Source organism: Akebia trifoliata, unplaced genomic scaffold (assembly GCF_017979445.1).
Source record: "Akebia trifoliata isolate Shusen 1 unplaced genomic scaffold, ASM1797944v1 Contig00822, whole genome shotgun sequence".
NCBI lineage: Eukaryota > Viridiplantae > Streptophyta > Magnoliopsida > Ranunculales > Lardizabalaceae > Akebia > Akebia trifoliata.
In genome coordinates this window covers 14,644-29,154 of record NW_028237241.1, presented here as the reverse complement: position 1 = coordinate 29,154, position 14,511 = coordinate 14,644, and the positions used below count along the sequence as shown (strand labels likewise).

Sequence of the window (14,511 nt, the reverse complement as noted above, 5' to 3'; positions counted from 1 at the left end):
CAAGTTTTCACAGCATGTCAGTCAGTGTTCACCGTCAATTTTGACGTCAAAGTCTTCTTAATTTTTGTCCTAACTCCACATCAGCAATGTGAGAATCAATGTCAATTCAATAATATTAATTTTCGTCGTATTTTTATTCGGACTTAATTTATCTATATGTAATTTTGCTAAGGTGATATATGTGTTGGACAAACTTGTGGCTCAAGTTTTCATAGCATGTCATTGTTCATAGCATGACGTATTTATCTATAAATACGACTCCATCCTATACCTTACAAAGAAAGGGACAAATAAAACGGTGAGAGATGGAGATTGAAGAAAAAAACTTCAGAGCCCATGTTGTAGTCTTCCCTTTTCCAGCCCAAGGCCATATAAACCCAATGCTCCAATTCTCAAAACGCTTAGCCTCCAAAGGACTCAAAGTCACACTAGCCACCACCTTCTACATCACCAAGTCCGTCCAAACCAAAGCTGGCTCAGTCATAATTGAACCCTTTTCGGATGGCTGTGACGAGGGCGGTATAGAGCAAGCAGGGAGCATCGATGCCTATGTCGAGTGCCTTCAAACCATAGGTTCAAGAAACTTGACTACGCTCATTGAAAAACATAACAGCTCTAAGTACCCAGTCAAGTGCCTTATATATGACTCCCATGTGCCGTGGGCGTTGGACATCACCAAAAGGCTTGGCCTAATTGGAGCTTCATTTTGGACTCAACCATGCGCCGTAAATATCATTTACTACTATGTGCACCGTAAGCTGATGAGTATACCTGTTCAAGGGCAAACCGTATCCATGCCTGGATTGCCACTACTTCAAACTCGCGATTTGCCATCGTTTGTTTATGACATGGGATCATACCCGTCTTTGCTACACCTTGTTTTGAACCAATTTTCGAACTTCGACGAAGCTGATTGGTTCCTTATAAACTCATTTCAAAAATTAGAGGATGAGGTGTGTATTGTAATTCTTCTAATTTTGGAAATTATTAACATGGGTTCATCATCATTAAGTTATGGGGTCAGCTTAGTTAATCATGTTCTTTCATTCAATTATATCTAAATTCATGTCTTCTCTTAATTCAAGAATGTTTATACCCACTCTCACTATCTCAACTCACATTCTTTTTTAGAAAATAAGAAAAGTTACAATACATAAAACATAATAGAACACAACTCAACTTAGTTAATATTTATTTAGTTGTAGGTGATGTAACTGACAGTGATCTAATTTAATTCTTACAGGTTTTAAACTGTATGGCGAAGCAATGGCCGATGAGGACGATAACGGTTGGACCAAACGTGCCAAGTATGTACTTGGACAAGCGGGTGGAAGGTAACACGGATTATGGTCTGAATCTATTCAAGCCCGAGTCTCACACCTCCATAAAATGGCTAGATACGAAGGAAACGGGGTCAGTCGTATATGTGTCATTTGGGAGCCTGGCTAATTTAGGAGAAGATCAAATGGAGGAACTGGCAAGGGGTCTCATTAGGAGCAAAAAATTCTTCTTGTGGGTAGTGAGAGCTTCAGAAGAGCACAAGCTTCCAAGCAATTTCATAGATGAAACATTGGAGAAAGGGTTGCTAGTGACATGGTGTCCCCAGTTGGAGGTATTAGCCCACCGAGCTGTGGGATGTTTTATAACTCATTGTGGATGGAACTCAACACTAGAGTCATTGAGCTTGGGTGTACCGATGGTGGGGATGCCGCAATGGACGGACCAACCCACTAATGCCAAGTTTATGGAAGATGTGTGGAAGTTGGGAGTAAGAGCTAAAGTGGATGAGAAGGGGATTGTTAGAAAAGAAGAAATAGAGATTTGTATAATGGAAGTTATGAGAGAGAGAGAGGGGAAGAGATAAAAAGGAATACCGAAAGGTGGAAAGAATTTGCTAAGGAGGCAGTGGATAAAGGTGGAAGCTCGGACAAGAATATTGAGGAATTTATAGCCAGAGTTGTAAGTAACTGCCCCCAGTGGTAACCTAAGTAATGGCTTCAAGACATCTCCAGCAATGCTCTTTACAATAAGGAGCATATTTTATCAAAAATCACAAATGTTATTTCAACACCTTAATTATTTTTTTTATGAAATTGTCAATGTAATAATTCATATGTGCTCAATTTAATAAGATTTGAAATCTTACTAAATAAGGAAAGCTTTTTTTTTAATAATAACAAGTCAAAGCAGCTTGCTAGATGAAGTGAATCTTTGTTTCGATTTCCATGTTGGTTATTTTAACATTTGATTGTAAAGAATCTGTTGGTTCAATTTTTGTGATTTGACTCTTTATAGTTAAGAGGATGTCAGGTTTAAAGAGTCTATTGGAGTTGTTCTAAGATGAGTACGTGGTGTACTCAAAGTACTCTTTTGATGTGGTATGTGGTAGAACCATAGATCTTTTTGCCTCATGATACATAACTGCACGTATTTATGGGGATGTGCAGATGTGTATCCCAAAGCAATCGATCTATGGTTCTAGCATATGTCACGTCATGAAAGTATTTTGAGTATGCCACATGGGGGAGTCAAATCACAATGTGAAAAAAGCCCTTATTTGATGGCACTGGACTTTCAAATTTCATAAAATTCGACGGACAAAAAGTTCAAATTGACATTGAATTTTTCATTGTCAAAATTGTTTTTTCGACTGGCCGAAATTGTCAAATTAATAAAGGATGAGAGAAATTCAATAGCTCTAAGCCATCAAATTTGGGAATATCTAGATTTTTTATGGTCCTAGATCGTCAAAATTCAGTTTCTAAATTTTGTGGACCTTGGCTCGTCAATTTTTTCTGTCTAATTTTCCAGTTTTCACGTAGTGAATTATCCTGACTCTTTTAAGATTCAATGATATGACAGTGGACTGACCCAACGTTAAACAAAAAAAGGATAACACCGCCATTGATTTAAAGATGATTCTACATTGCAATTATATTAATATTTAATGAAAATGATTTTCTAACTCAACTCCGACCGACTAACTCAAAAACTAACTGACATAGCATGAGCAAGAATCATAGATTTTTTTACCTCTAGATAAACAACTCCACATCCCCATAAAACATGTCCAGTTGTGTATCTCGAGGGAAAAAATCTACGATTCTTATACATACCATGTCAATGAGTTTTTGAGTTATTATATCAGATTGAGTTAGGAACTCTGCACTCTACCATTTATAGAAAATAGCAAAAATGTAGAAATTCACTAAAATAACGAATTAAGCATACTACTAAACCTTTGAAGCAAAGCAGAATCAAATCAACTAAGTACAGTAATTCTGGCTTTTACAATGAGAGTTTTTACAAAACAAAACTTTCCTAAAATGACAAATTTACTGAAAATAAAGGTATAATCTGGCCCAAAAGTGAAAAGTCCGTGGAAAAGCATAGAACGTGAAGATCTCAATGATTCCATTCAGAAATGGGTCCCATTCCATAATTCTGACTTAGGGCCCTTGATTTCTACTAGTTCGGTTAGGCTTTTCATTTAGACTTTTGGCAACTCTAACGCTCGATGAAATTCTTTGCTGCTTATCCTACATCATGGAGAAATATGATTCATTTAGCCAACCCAAATCTTATGGGTAAGGCTTTGTTCTTGTTGATATTGTTTATATGAGGTTGTCCTAGTCTCATTTGTAAATTCTAAACATTCATGTGACCTCTTCATTATTCACAATCACTATTAAATAAGATCTTGGAATCATGCGATAATCAAAAGCAATAGAAAGAAATAATTCAAACATAAATTGTATATAAATAAGAATAATTAATGTATAGATATGGAGCATGCCCTCTCATTTACAGAACCCAGTAGGTCGAGAGATCCATTAAATTCACAAATAAAGCTCTTCTAAGAAATCTTGGTAAGTCCATAGAATTATAAACTTCCAATATATTGGATTGGATTGGATTGCACAAGAAGCTAAAATTGTATACACCATCATAAAATCCTTCATTTTTATTTAGTTTTTTGCATTTTTCAATCGATGACAACCGCATTCTTGTCCATGGCTTGGCATTATCTTGTCTCACCTTCTCTCAATTACAAAAAGGTTGTGTATTCTTGGTGGGGATGAATGAAATAATAACCTTTGTTTATAGGGTGAGAAAGAGCACTACGTGAAAATCACAAATTTATATAAAAAAAATTTGTTGGGCCTGGCCCGTCGAGTTTTAAAGCCCAAAACTCCACGGCCTGTGGACCACGTTTTCGGTTTTCATCACTCGAACTCTCACCGTTACTATTTCTCTTCCTCAACTGCCTCTGTCACTGATATTGTTTCTCTTCCTTTCTCTGTTACTGTTCCTCTCTCTCTGCCTCTGTCACAATCATCGATCGATCGACCTCTCAAAGTCTCTGTCTCGGTCGACCTCGGCCTTTATCTCTCTTTCTCTCTCTCTCTCGATCGATGGACGTCTCCATCGCTTTCTCACAGTCGCTATCTCGATCGATCGACCTCGTCTTTTCACTCTCTCGATCGATCGATCTCGCTTTTTCACTCTATCGATCGATCTCGCTTTTTCACTCCATCGATCGATTTTGACCTCTCCATCTCTCTCTCACAGTCTCTTTCCCGATCGATCTCTCTTTCGATCTCATCTCCCTCGATAGATCTCATCTCCCACTCTATTTGATCGATCGATCTCGATCTAGATCTGATCCTCGTTCTCTTTGTATCTCATCTATAGATGTATCTCATCGCTACCTGTCTCTGATAGCTCGAATTGATCAGATTGGTCACAAAGGGACTCTCACCTGCTGCATCACCTCACGCAACAAGCAAGGAATCATTGCGACTTCGGGCTAGGTACTCTCTCTAAACCATCTTTTCTTTATATAGACTGTATTAAGGTTTTTTATCCGATATATTTAGATTTGGATTGAAGATTTAGGTTTTTTATCCGATGTATTTCGTATTAATCTCGATACCTATAGATTCCTATATTTTGAAGCATGTAATTTGATGCTTCTAGATAATGTCTGAATGTGGAGAAGAATATTACTCATGACTATAGTTATTTGTTACAAGAATATTCGCAAGCTCTCGAGGAATTGAAGAAAAGTCTTCAATGGTATAGAAATCCTTAACTTGTGTAGATAATATGCTGTTTTGTTAGTCTCTTAATGTATGTTAATTCTTAGTTACAGAGCAGGAAAGAAAGAATCCAACACAGATTTCCGAAAAATAATGAGGGGAAAAATAAAAAAACAAAGATTCCAGGATAAATAATTACACACAATGTGGAGAACTAGAAGTGGAGAACTCTGTAATTTCCTCCCTTGTAGCAAAATATCAATATGTACGGAGCAGCACATGTAATTTTCTGCTTCAGTCGAAAAATGCATTTTAATTTATATGAATTGTGTACATAGAACAAGGGGAAATTTTTATGTAAATAGGGACAAATACGATAGAGCAAAATATTGGATAACAAAGAAATTTTATCATTACATATATATATATATACTAAATGCTGAGAGGAAGATGTTGAGATAATTTAGTGACAAACTATGATACCAGGAAACTTCAAAACGGATGTCACTCATATTGGTTACTTCTAGTTTAAGTGTAAATGCAGTATACATACAGTACAGTCTCATACCTTTGCTGTATCGGAGTATCAACCAATAGCAGCCAGGGGTTGATCAAATAGTCAACTAGGAAAGGCTATTGATAGCAGTCTCAATAACACTGACATATGTCAAGGGCGATATGGTACTGGATAGAATAGAGAAACTGAACACAATTCATGTAGCCAGCTGCAATTTGTTGGTACAAGGCTTAGATAGTTGATAATTTAAAGCAAATCAGGCAAAACAGTTCATGATGTTGCCTACCTATATCTTTGGATTGACAAGCAAGACACTGAAAAAGATCTCAAAGCAGCCATAAAGTATGTCATTTCTAATAGTTTAAACAGAGATCTCATGTCATGTGAATCATCCTTTACAATATTACTCTTTCCCTCTACCTTTCTGGTCCTTATACATTCATACTCATTTCAAAGTAAACTTTGATCAACTTTTAAATTCTCTCCCAGGTATGCATCAGAGGGTCCATTGAAAGGCATCCTTGGATACACGGAGGATGATGTTGTTTCCAATGATTTTGTTGGTGACTCAAGGTAGAAGTCCTGTTTAAAATACTCTTTTTTTCTATAATGAATAAACTTGGATTTGGATGCATTGAATCACCTGCACCTAAAAGCAAGAACTTTTGTTTGTGTTTACAGGATCAATCAAACACAAAGGAAATGTGACTTACAGGATCAATCAAAACAAAGGAAATGTGACATTTTCTTGACTGAAATTATACTTGCACTGAAAGAGGTATTCTATATTAGCTTTGAAACAAAATAGAAAGTCATAATTATATTTTTTATAATTCTGTTGTGTTTCATGCTTGCCAAGTATAGGGAAGTTGTTCCTATGGATATCAAATCTGCAAATTGGCTCACTATGATTGTCCCTCAACTATTATATCCTTAATTGTCCAAATTATGAAATTGCGTCAGTTTAGGCTTGCTTTATAAAAACCTCATTCAAGCTCAAAGCCCACGAACAAAGAATCAGTGAGTTTTCTTTCTTCATTTTTTTCTTGCACAGAATTAACACTAAAACTTAATACCTGATTGATTCTCTATCACTGTAAGAGAGGCTCCATCATGCATCTTTGACTTTGAGTATATCATTGTAGTTAGATTATGGCCATTACAATAGCAGAATCTGGACACAACTACACACCATTCAAAATACTTTGAGTATATCATCGTAGTTAGATTATGGCCATTACGAAGATGGAGAAGTGGTCCCCCAACTGCTTTCCAAAATACTTATCTCAGTTCTCTTGTAAGATTATGAAACTTACTTTATAATGCTAACTAATGATAATGATCACACATATTAATTAACCTCCTAAAATTATACCACACACATACACACACACACACACACACACACACACACACATATATATATATGAGATCATAACTAGAACAATATCAAGAAGAAACATAGTAAAGCTAGTAATAACATATCTAGAAAATTCAAATCTAGTTTCTGCCTCTCGCTGGGTTCATATAAACTCCATAATACTCTCTCTCTCTCTCTCTCTTCCCATTACCATCTCTAGAAAATGGGTTCATGGTGTTGTGTTTCTATCTTAGCCTACCTCTTGTTTTCAAGATTGGGAACTTCCCTTTCACAAGCACCGGCAGCAGCGAATGAGAAACCAGCTTTGTTTACAACCAACTCAAAATAGATTGCAGAGTATTACTAACACTTAGGTAGCTTTCAGAGACATTTTGACCGAAAAATACTTGAATGTATTGAACTTGGTCCCCCATCACACATGCAGCTTTATGGTTCACCAATTTCTTCTTCAACTCTTATTTCCCATCATCTGTTTTATCCATCTCAAGCCAAGCCGGAGTCAGGCCCTTATGTTGAGTCTTTGAGGATTAGGTCATATAGAATCCTAATTACTTGATCGGTGGAATGCCATTAATACACGTGGGTACACGTGATCGGTGGATCCCAGATTTCTGTGAGCACGGTTTTATGTGCAAATTTTTTGGACAGGTTTTGTTTAGCCTTAACCCGGTCCTGAGGAGGCAAACTTAATTTTAAACCAGCCTTATACTCCTTTATAGCCTTATAAGTTTTAGTTCACAATAGAATTGATGTACTTCAATGTGTGTTTCAAATGTTGATTAGCATTTCAAATTTTCATATTGACTTTAGGATGGATTGTCCACTATCCAGACATTTGCTCATGATTCAAGTAAATAAAAAACAATTCAGCTTGGATATGATGAATAGAAAAAAGACCTATGTCTACTTCTTATATTTTAGCTTGCTCGTTGTTTTGTGAAAGTAGGGGTTTGCTTTTTGGTAAAAGTAGAAGAGTTATGATAGTCATTAAAACCAACTAATAGATTGCAGTAAGGGAATTAAGGGAAAAACAAAGATTGACAAGTCGTGTGCATTTAGAAGAAAGTCCCAACTATGGGGCCGCCTTTAAAGTAATTTGGAATTCCCTATTGCATGGTCTTTAAAGTAATTTTCTCTTAAATTCTTATACATGGCAGATTTACCCGAATTCAATCGTAAAAAACATCAAATTTTGTGGCTATGCTTCCAAACGACATACACACATCATCATCTACCCCTCATCCCAATTATTGGGGTCAGCAACATGAATCCTATATATCATATACTGCTTTAATTTAGATTATTGTTGGATTCTGCTTTTGAATTCTGTAATCCTTGCTTGAATTCCAATTTTGATGATCTTCGTATAGCTTTTTCAATCAGTAAGTTGCATTCAGATTATTTTTGGATTCTGTTTTTGAATTCTGTACACCATTCAGAATATTTAGTTGGTAACATGGGGTGTGTAAGTTGGTTGGCCTTGGCTCGTAGTCTTCATGAGACGTCTATGTCGAAGAGGCATGAACAATGGATGGCTAGTTATGGGCGTGTTTACGAGGATTCCACGGAGAAGGAGAGGCATTTCCAAATATTGAGGCTAATGTGGAAAAAATTGAATCGCTCAACAACGCTGGGGACCGCCTATATAAGTTGAGCGTGAATGAATTTGTAGATCAAACTAATGAAGAATTCAAAACATCTCGTAATGGGTATAAGAATGTTATATACACAACCCAAGAATGTGAATTTGGTTTCTGTCTCACTGTTTTCTAACTTGTATGGAAATGTAGGATGTTGTTGGGCATTCTCAGCAGTGGCAGCTATGGAAGGGATTAACCAGCTCACAACGGGTAAGCTGATCTCTCTATCTGAACAAGAACTAGTAGACTGCGATACTAGTGGAGTGGACCAAGGATGTGGGGGTGGTCTTATGGACGACGCCTTCAAATTCATCCAACACAACAAGGGCCTCAATACCGAAACTAACTATCCTTACAAGGGAGTTGATGCTACTTGCAACACCAAGAAGACAGCCTCATCGGCAACTAAAATCACTGGGTATGAAGATGTTCCAACCAATAGCGAGAAGGCCCTATTGAAGGCCGTGGCAAATCAGCCCGTGTCTGTGGTTATCGATGCTAGTGGATTTGACTTTCAATTCTACTCGAGCGGTGTTTTCACTGGACAATGTGGCACTGATCTAGACCATGGTGTCACTGCTGTTGGTTACAGGACGAGTGATGATGGGACCAAATATTGGTTGGTGAAGAATTCGTGGGGCTCGGGATGGGGAGAGGAAGGATACATAAGAATGCAAAGAGATGTTGATGCCAAGGAAAGGTTGTGTGGTATTGCCATGAAATCTTCTTACCCTACGGCATGAAAGTAATCGATAAGTACGATGGAAAGAAGATGATTTGGATTCTCAGCTTGTTAATCCCTCCCTCCTAAGTTTCTCCTATATATGTATGACTAATGTGTGTGTTAAGAGGTTTAAATGTATATTAATTTTGGGTTATTTAGTTTAATTTGGAGTTTGTTTTATTATTTTTCTTTTTCTGATTTTTTTAATTATTATTTTGTTCATTGTGATTGGTGAATTAGAGGACCGTGCTATTGTTTGTTAAACCTCCAAATTCGACGGTCATACTCTATAGATTTTTTTTGTTTTTTTTTTAAACCCATTCTCTAATAATTTGATAGTCCAAGGCCGTCAAAAAAAAAAATTCTACAAGAGAATATTTGACGGGCATATTTGACAGGAGGGTCCGTCAAATTTTGAGAAATTTGACGGGTTAAGACCGTCAAATATGGGCCTTTTTCACATAGTGGAGGACCCAAAATTTCTATTCCAGTTAAGTTTGTAATCAATCAAGAAAAATAAAACAATTGTAACGTTTATTTTAACTTGTAATAGGATATGTCCCAACTTGGATTGGCATTTTCTCGGATATCTCCAAAAAGACAAATTGTTAAAGGTGTGGCCAAAAGGTGACTCCAATGTTTGTTGCATTATTAGAGATGATCAAGTTGTAATGGTTATTGCGGCTACCACCTTAGTGGGGTTTGGTTCTTACAATAGAGTTTAATTACTTGTGCTTCCTCATGGTTTAAAACACATGCCTTTGACAGGGAAATGTTTGGAGATTGAGTCAGATTCAAAATTTCTTGTTGACTCACTGAAGACAAGATTAGTCCCATGGTATTTAGAATCCATTTGGGTGGAAGCAAAATTTTTGTTAAATAACTTCCAATGGGAAATTAGACGTGTTTAGGGAAGCTAATAGAGTGGCGATGCTTGGCGTTCCATGCTTCCGTTTTTTCGACTTTTTCGTTTTTCAACTCTGTTTATTGTTAGGAAAGCCTTGAGAGGAGACCTTTTGGGTCTTCCAAATATTCGTTACTTGTAATTGGGTTCGCCTATTTATAATCAATACAACTTACTTATTTTGAAGGGAAAAAAAAGGATTGGAATTACTATTATTAGAATCCAGATAATTTTTGAAACACTATACATAGGCATATAATAGAAGGTAATTTTGAGCGTGCCAAATCTACAAAGAGAAGCTTTGACAATTTCCTAGAATGTGAAAGTTGAAGGGCCATATCAACAATATATTATGTCATTGAAGAAGGGTTCTTTCTCTTTAAGTTCAATGACTACTCGGACATTGGATAAAGTTACCCCAAATCCCTCTCCAATTTTGGTCTTTAAAGGGCATGTTGCCTTAACATGATAGGCATTATAGAGACCTAGATTTCAGAAGTCTAGATTTGGTGGGACGGGCCGAACAGAAATAAAATTTAGGTAAGTAATTGTGTCGGTCAAACTCACTAGATTCATCTTCTAAGCCCAGCTTATAGAAAAGCCCATTCCATTTAATTTGTTGAGTCATGAGTTTGCAAACCTTATGGGCTTTTGGGGGGAAATTTTGTAAAGCTCTTATATGGAAAACCTCGGTGAATACAAGAGAAGTTGGGACGGTACTAGTTGAAAGACTTAATGGTTGTTTTGGAATTTTTTATGCCAAAATCGAAGGGGTCATCCCACTTAGTGAGTTCAACTTGATATGGTTCACACCAAGATCAAAATGATAGCTTTGGACTAGTTTGGTTTGGTTTGAAACAAGTTACGGTTTGGTTCTGGGTTAAGAAAATAGAGATCCGATCAATTCAGTTCTATTCTCAATTCAAGACTTGTCTAAGAGATAACCAAACCGAGAATCAATAAATTAATGAATTTTGTAGATAAATTAATGACTTATTATATGAAATTTCATGTTTATTATTTTTTTGCATTAAAGCTATGTTGCTTCAAAGAAGTTTTGTTACTAATACAATTCTTGCTTCCTTAGCAAAAAAAAAAAAAAAAAAAGGAGAAAATTTGTTGCTTCCAAGCCCATTTATATGATATAGGCAACTCCTTGAGCCGAACCATACCAACCATAATTTGATTTTGATTGGTTCGATTCTTGTTCTTATTTAGTGGAACCAACCTACGTTGGTTCGGTTCTAATTTGGGCCCAAACCAAACCAAGTTCTTAATTGAGAAGAGAATTAAGTCAAAATAGCACCCAATCCGATCCTCATTCCCGAACCACTCCCACCCAAATTTACATTGCACTCTTGAAACACTAAAAAATTGAACTTTTTAGGGGGTCAAAAACCATCGCTAAAAAAGTGACGCTAACATTGATGGCAGTGGCCACAACGAGAGCTGCCAAGAGCGGAGCTATGTAAGTATGAGATAGTCCCACATCACCTAGGTATCATGACTTTGCACTATATATAAACCTGGGGCAATCCTCACCTTACAAGTCAATTTTGTGAGGATGAGTTAGGCTCATGGGCTTTTATAGTGGATCTTAGATCGTATTTCTCATTCAATTCTTACCATTTGACGTTAGGTACTTCATTTCAATTTGATTTGTACTAATCTTGGTTAGATTGTAACACAAGTGATTGGTTTATTTGGTTTCTTGTATATGGAATTCGATGATTTGTCGGTTTATTTTGGTTTAATGGATGAAAAAAATCTAAAGTCCGATGGTCTATTGGTTTCGCGTGCATGAAATATGGTGGATTACAAACAAAACCGAAATTTGGTGGTTTATTTTCGATTGATGAAAAAATTTGAAATTTAGATTTTTCATGATCCATGTTTAGCATCAAAGTAGCTTTGAGTTTTATTGATTTTTGGTCCGAGTTCATATTTACCATCACTGTGATTAAATAATTTGGCACTGAATTCAAGTTTATAATCCCCATGTTGTATGGTTTTTTGGATTCAGCTTGGATTTCATGTTTAACATCGTTGTGGTTTTGATATCTGTTGGAATTAGTTTTGAGTCATTTTTATCATCATCCCTATGATTTTATTTCTAGTAGACTTTGTGGGTTCATGTTTTGTGGTTTCAATGTCGGTTAGATTTGATTATGAATTCATGTCTAATCATCACGATGATTTTGATTTATGTTATTTGGCTCTTAGACATGTTTATCATCCTTGTACTTACTATTTTTGTTAGATTTTTGCTATTTTTGTTAGATTCGTATCTAATAATCACTGCGGTTTCGATTTGTGTTAGATTTGGCATAGAGTTCATGTTTGATCATCATTGACTCTAGTTTCATCATGGGTAACTTAACAAGTTACGATTTTTTGTTAATGTTCCATGAAATTTTGAACTTTGATCAAAATTTATTAAATAAGCGGCAGTGAGAATGCATTAACACCGAAAAGTGTAGGGAATATGTGCTTGAAACGCAAAGCACGAACTACATTAAGAAGATAGCGATGTTTGTGTTCAACAACGCCATTTTATTGTGATGTGGCAACACAACTACGTTGATGGATAATGCCATTTTCGAGAAATTATGATTGTATAGGTTTAGAAAAAAAATTAGTTTCATTATCGAAACGAAAACGTTAGCATTGGGGTAAGGATATATCACCACTCCCAAAATGAATATTATTGATTTTGATATGAAATTGACAATGTATTAAATTTAAAACATAAATTAAAATTTTGAAATTTTAGAGTTTAGCCTCCATCAAGTACATCCATGTACACCGTGAGAAGTCTTCTACAATAGTAAGAAAAAAATACGATCCATTATAAAAGAGTAAAGAGTAAGGCCACCACTTGTCGAAATGAATTAATTCAAAAGACTTACTACTAAAATTGGTACTTTTATTAAATAACAATTATTACGTCCTTAATGTGCACACTCAAAAATGATTAAGGAAATACAAGAATGTATTCCTTGTACATGAAAAAATAGAGAATCCCTAGGTTGAACATAAGGATTGGGGTGGTGGATGATCGATTGTAAATCTTTCTAGATAAATGCAGAGATAGAGATGTGAACTAAGACTTTGGGCAAGTCGAATTCGTTCCACAGGGACAGTTTGGATTTAAAATCTCATTCGGATAAAAATGACAAAAAAGAATTAGAAAACAGATTTTTCTTAAAAAAAATTGATTTGTAAAAATAAAACAGAGAAGAAAGTAGCAACTAATTTGTAAATGAAATTAAACTAACAATAGAGATTGAAGATATAAGGAAAAGAGTTTAGAGAGGTCAATTCAACCTTTGCAACTCATCCAAAATGCTGATTTATTCTAATTATAACTCAATCCACGTAGCAAGTCATTGCTCGTGGATCAGAAGATAAATCGAATCAAACATTGATGGTAACCAAAGAGTATTCATGAGAATTCCAAACTTAAACAAGATTAGTTGACTTAGACTTCAATTCTTCACATAGCATGATTGTTCTTGAGCTTATCTAAGTAACAATCATCTAAGCTTGATTTGAATATGTAAGTTTGCTAATCTTATCTTAAGAGGATTCTCAGAATTAACATATAAAGCAGAAATAAAGAATTAAAACAATATTGGTAGGATGAAATTGCTCCGGCATTCTTGACCTCTCTAAGGAGAGTCTAGCTGATCATCGGAAGGATCATATTACAACAATAATAAAAGCAAGAAGATGATAGATGGAGAAGAGAAGGTAGAATAGTGTTGCAACTTGATTCCTTCCTTGATGATTTCTCAAAAGAGTTACAATAGAGCTAATGGATTACCTTGATGATCTCACTCCTCTCAAAAGCTCACCCAAAGGAAAAATTACAGAGAAATAAAAGAAGAACTAAAGAAAAATTACAGAAGAGAAGAGCCCAAGAGGGGACCTCTTCTTTGAAATCAACCCTCCAATTTATAATATTCGTATTTCGGTAATCGGGGTGATTTGGCGGATAATTCGATTCGAATGGCCCAATCAGTTACAACCACTGAAGCGTCTAGAAGCTTCTGTACGAATCTCGAGGATAAATTTCTCGAGATGACCGCGGCGTGGTCTTGGCTAGCCGCGGCGCGGTGACATGGCACTCAAATCAGTTTTGCTTCGGCTGATTGTTTCCTCTTTGCTCGCATGTTGTAACAGTAATCGTTACGTTTTTTGTTAGTTTTCGAATGTACCCTTTTTACCTGAAATTAGTAACAAACTATTGTTAGCCACATTAATTTGGGATTTAATATAATTTATTATTATTTTAAGGGAA

General features: G+C 35.9%; 2 pseudogenes across 2 annotated transcripts; both read left to right on the top strand.

The window, feature by feature from the left end:
- Positions 1-289: 289 nt before the first annotated feature.
- Positions 290-2,185, top strand: LOC147381017 (UDP-glycosyltransferase 74E2-like; annotated as a pseudogene). Its single transcript, XR_015174822.1, has 2 exons — positions 290-953; positions 1,244-2,185. The product of XR_015174822.1 is annotated as a UDP-glycosyltransferase 74E2-like (transcript).
- A 2,034-nt stretch (positions 2,186-4,219) lies between these two features.
- On the top strand, positions 4,220-9,493 carry LOC147381016 (senescence-specific cysteine protease SAG12 pseudogene; annotated as a pseudogene). Its single transcript, XR_015174823.1, has 4 exons — positions 4,220-4,814; positions 6,049-6,132; positions 6,241-6,337; positions 8,432-9,493. The product of XR_015174823.1 is annotated as a senescence-specific cysteine protease SAG12 pseudogene (transcript).
- The last annotated feature ends 5,018 nt before the right edge of the window (positions 9,494-14,511 follow it).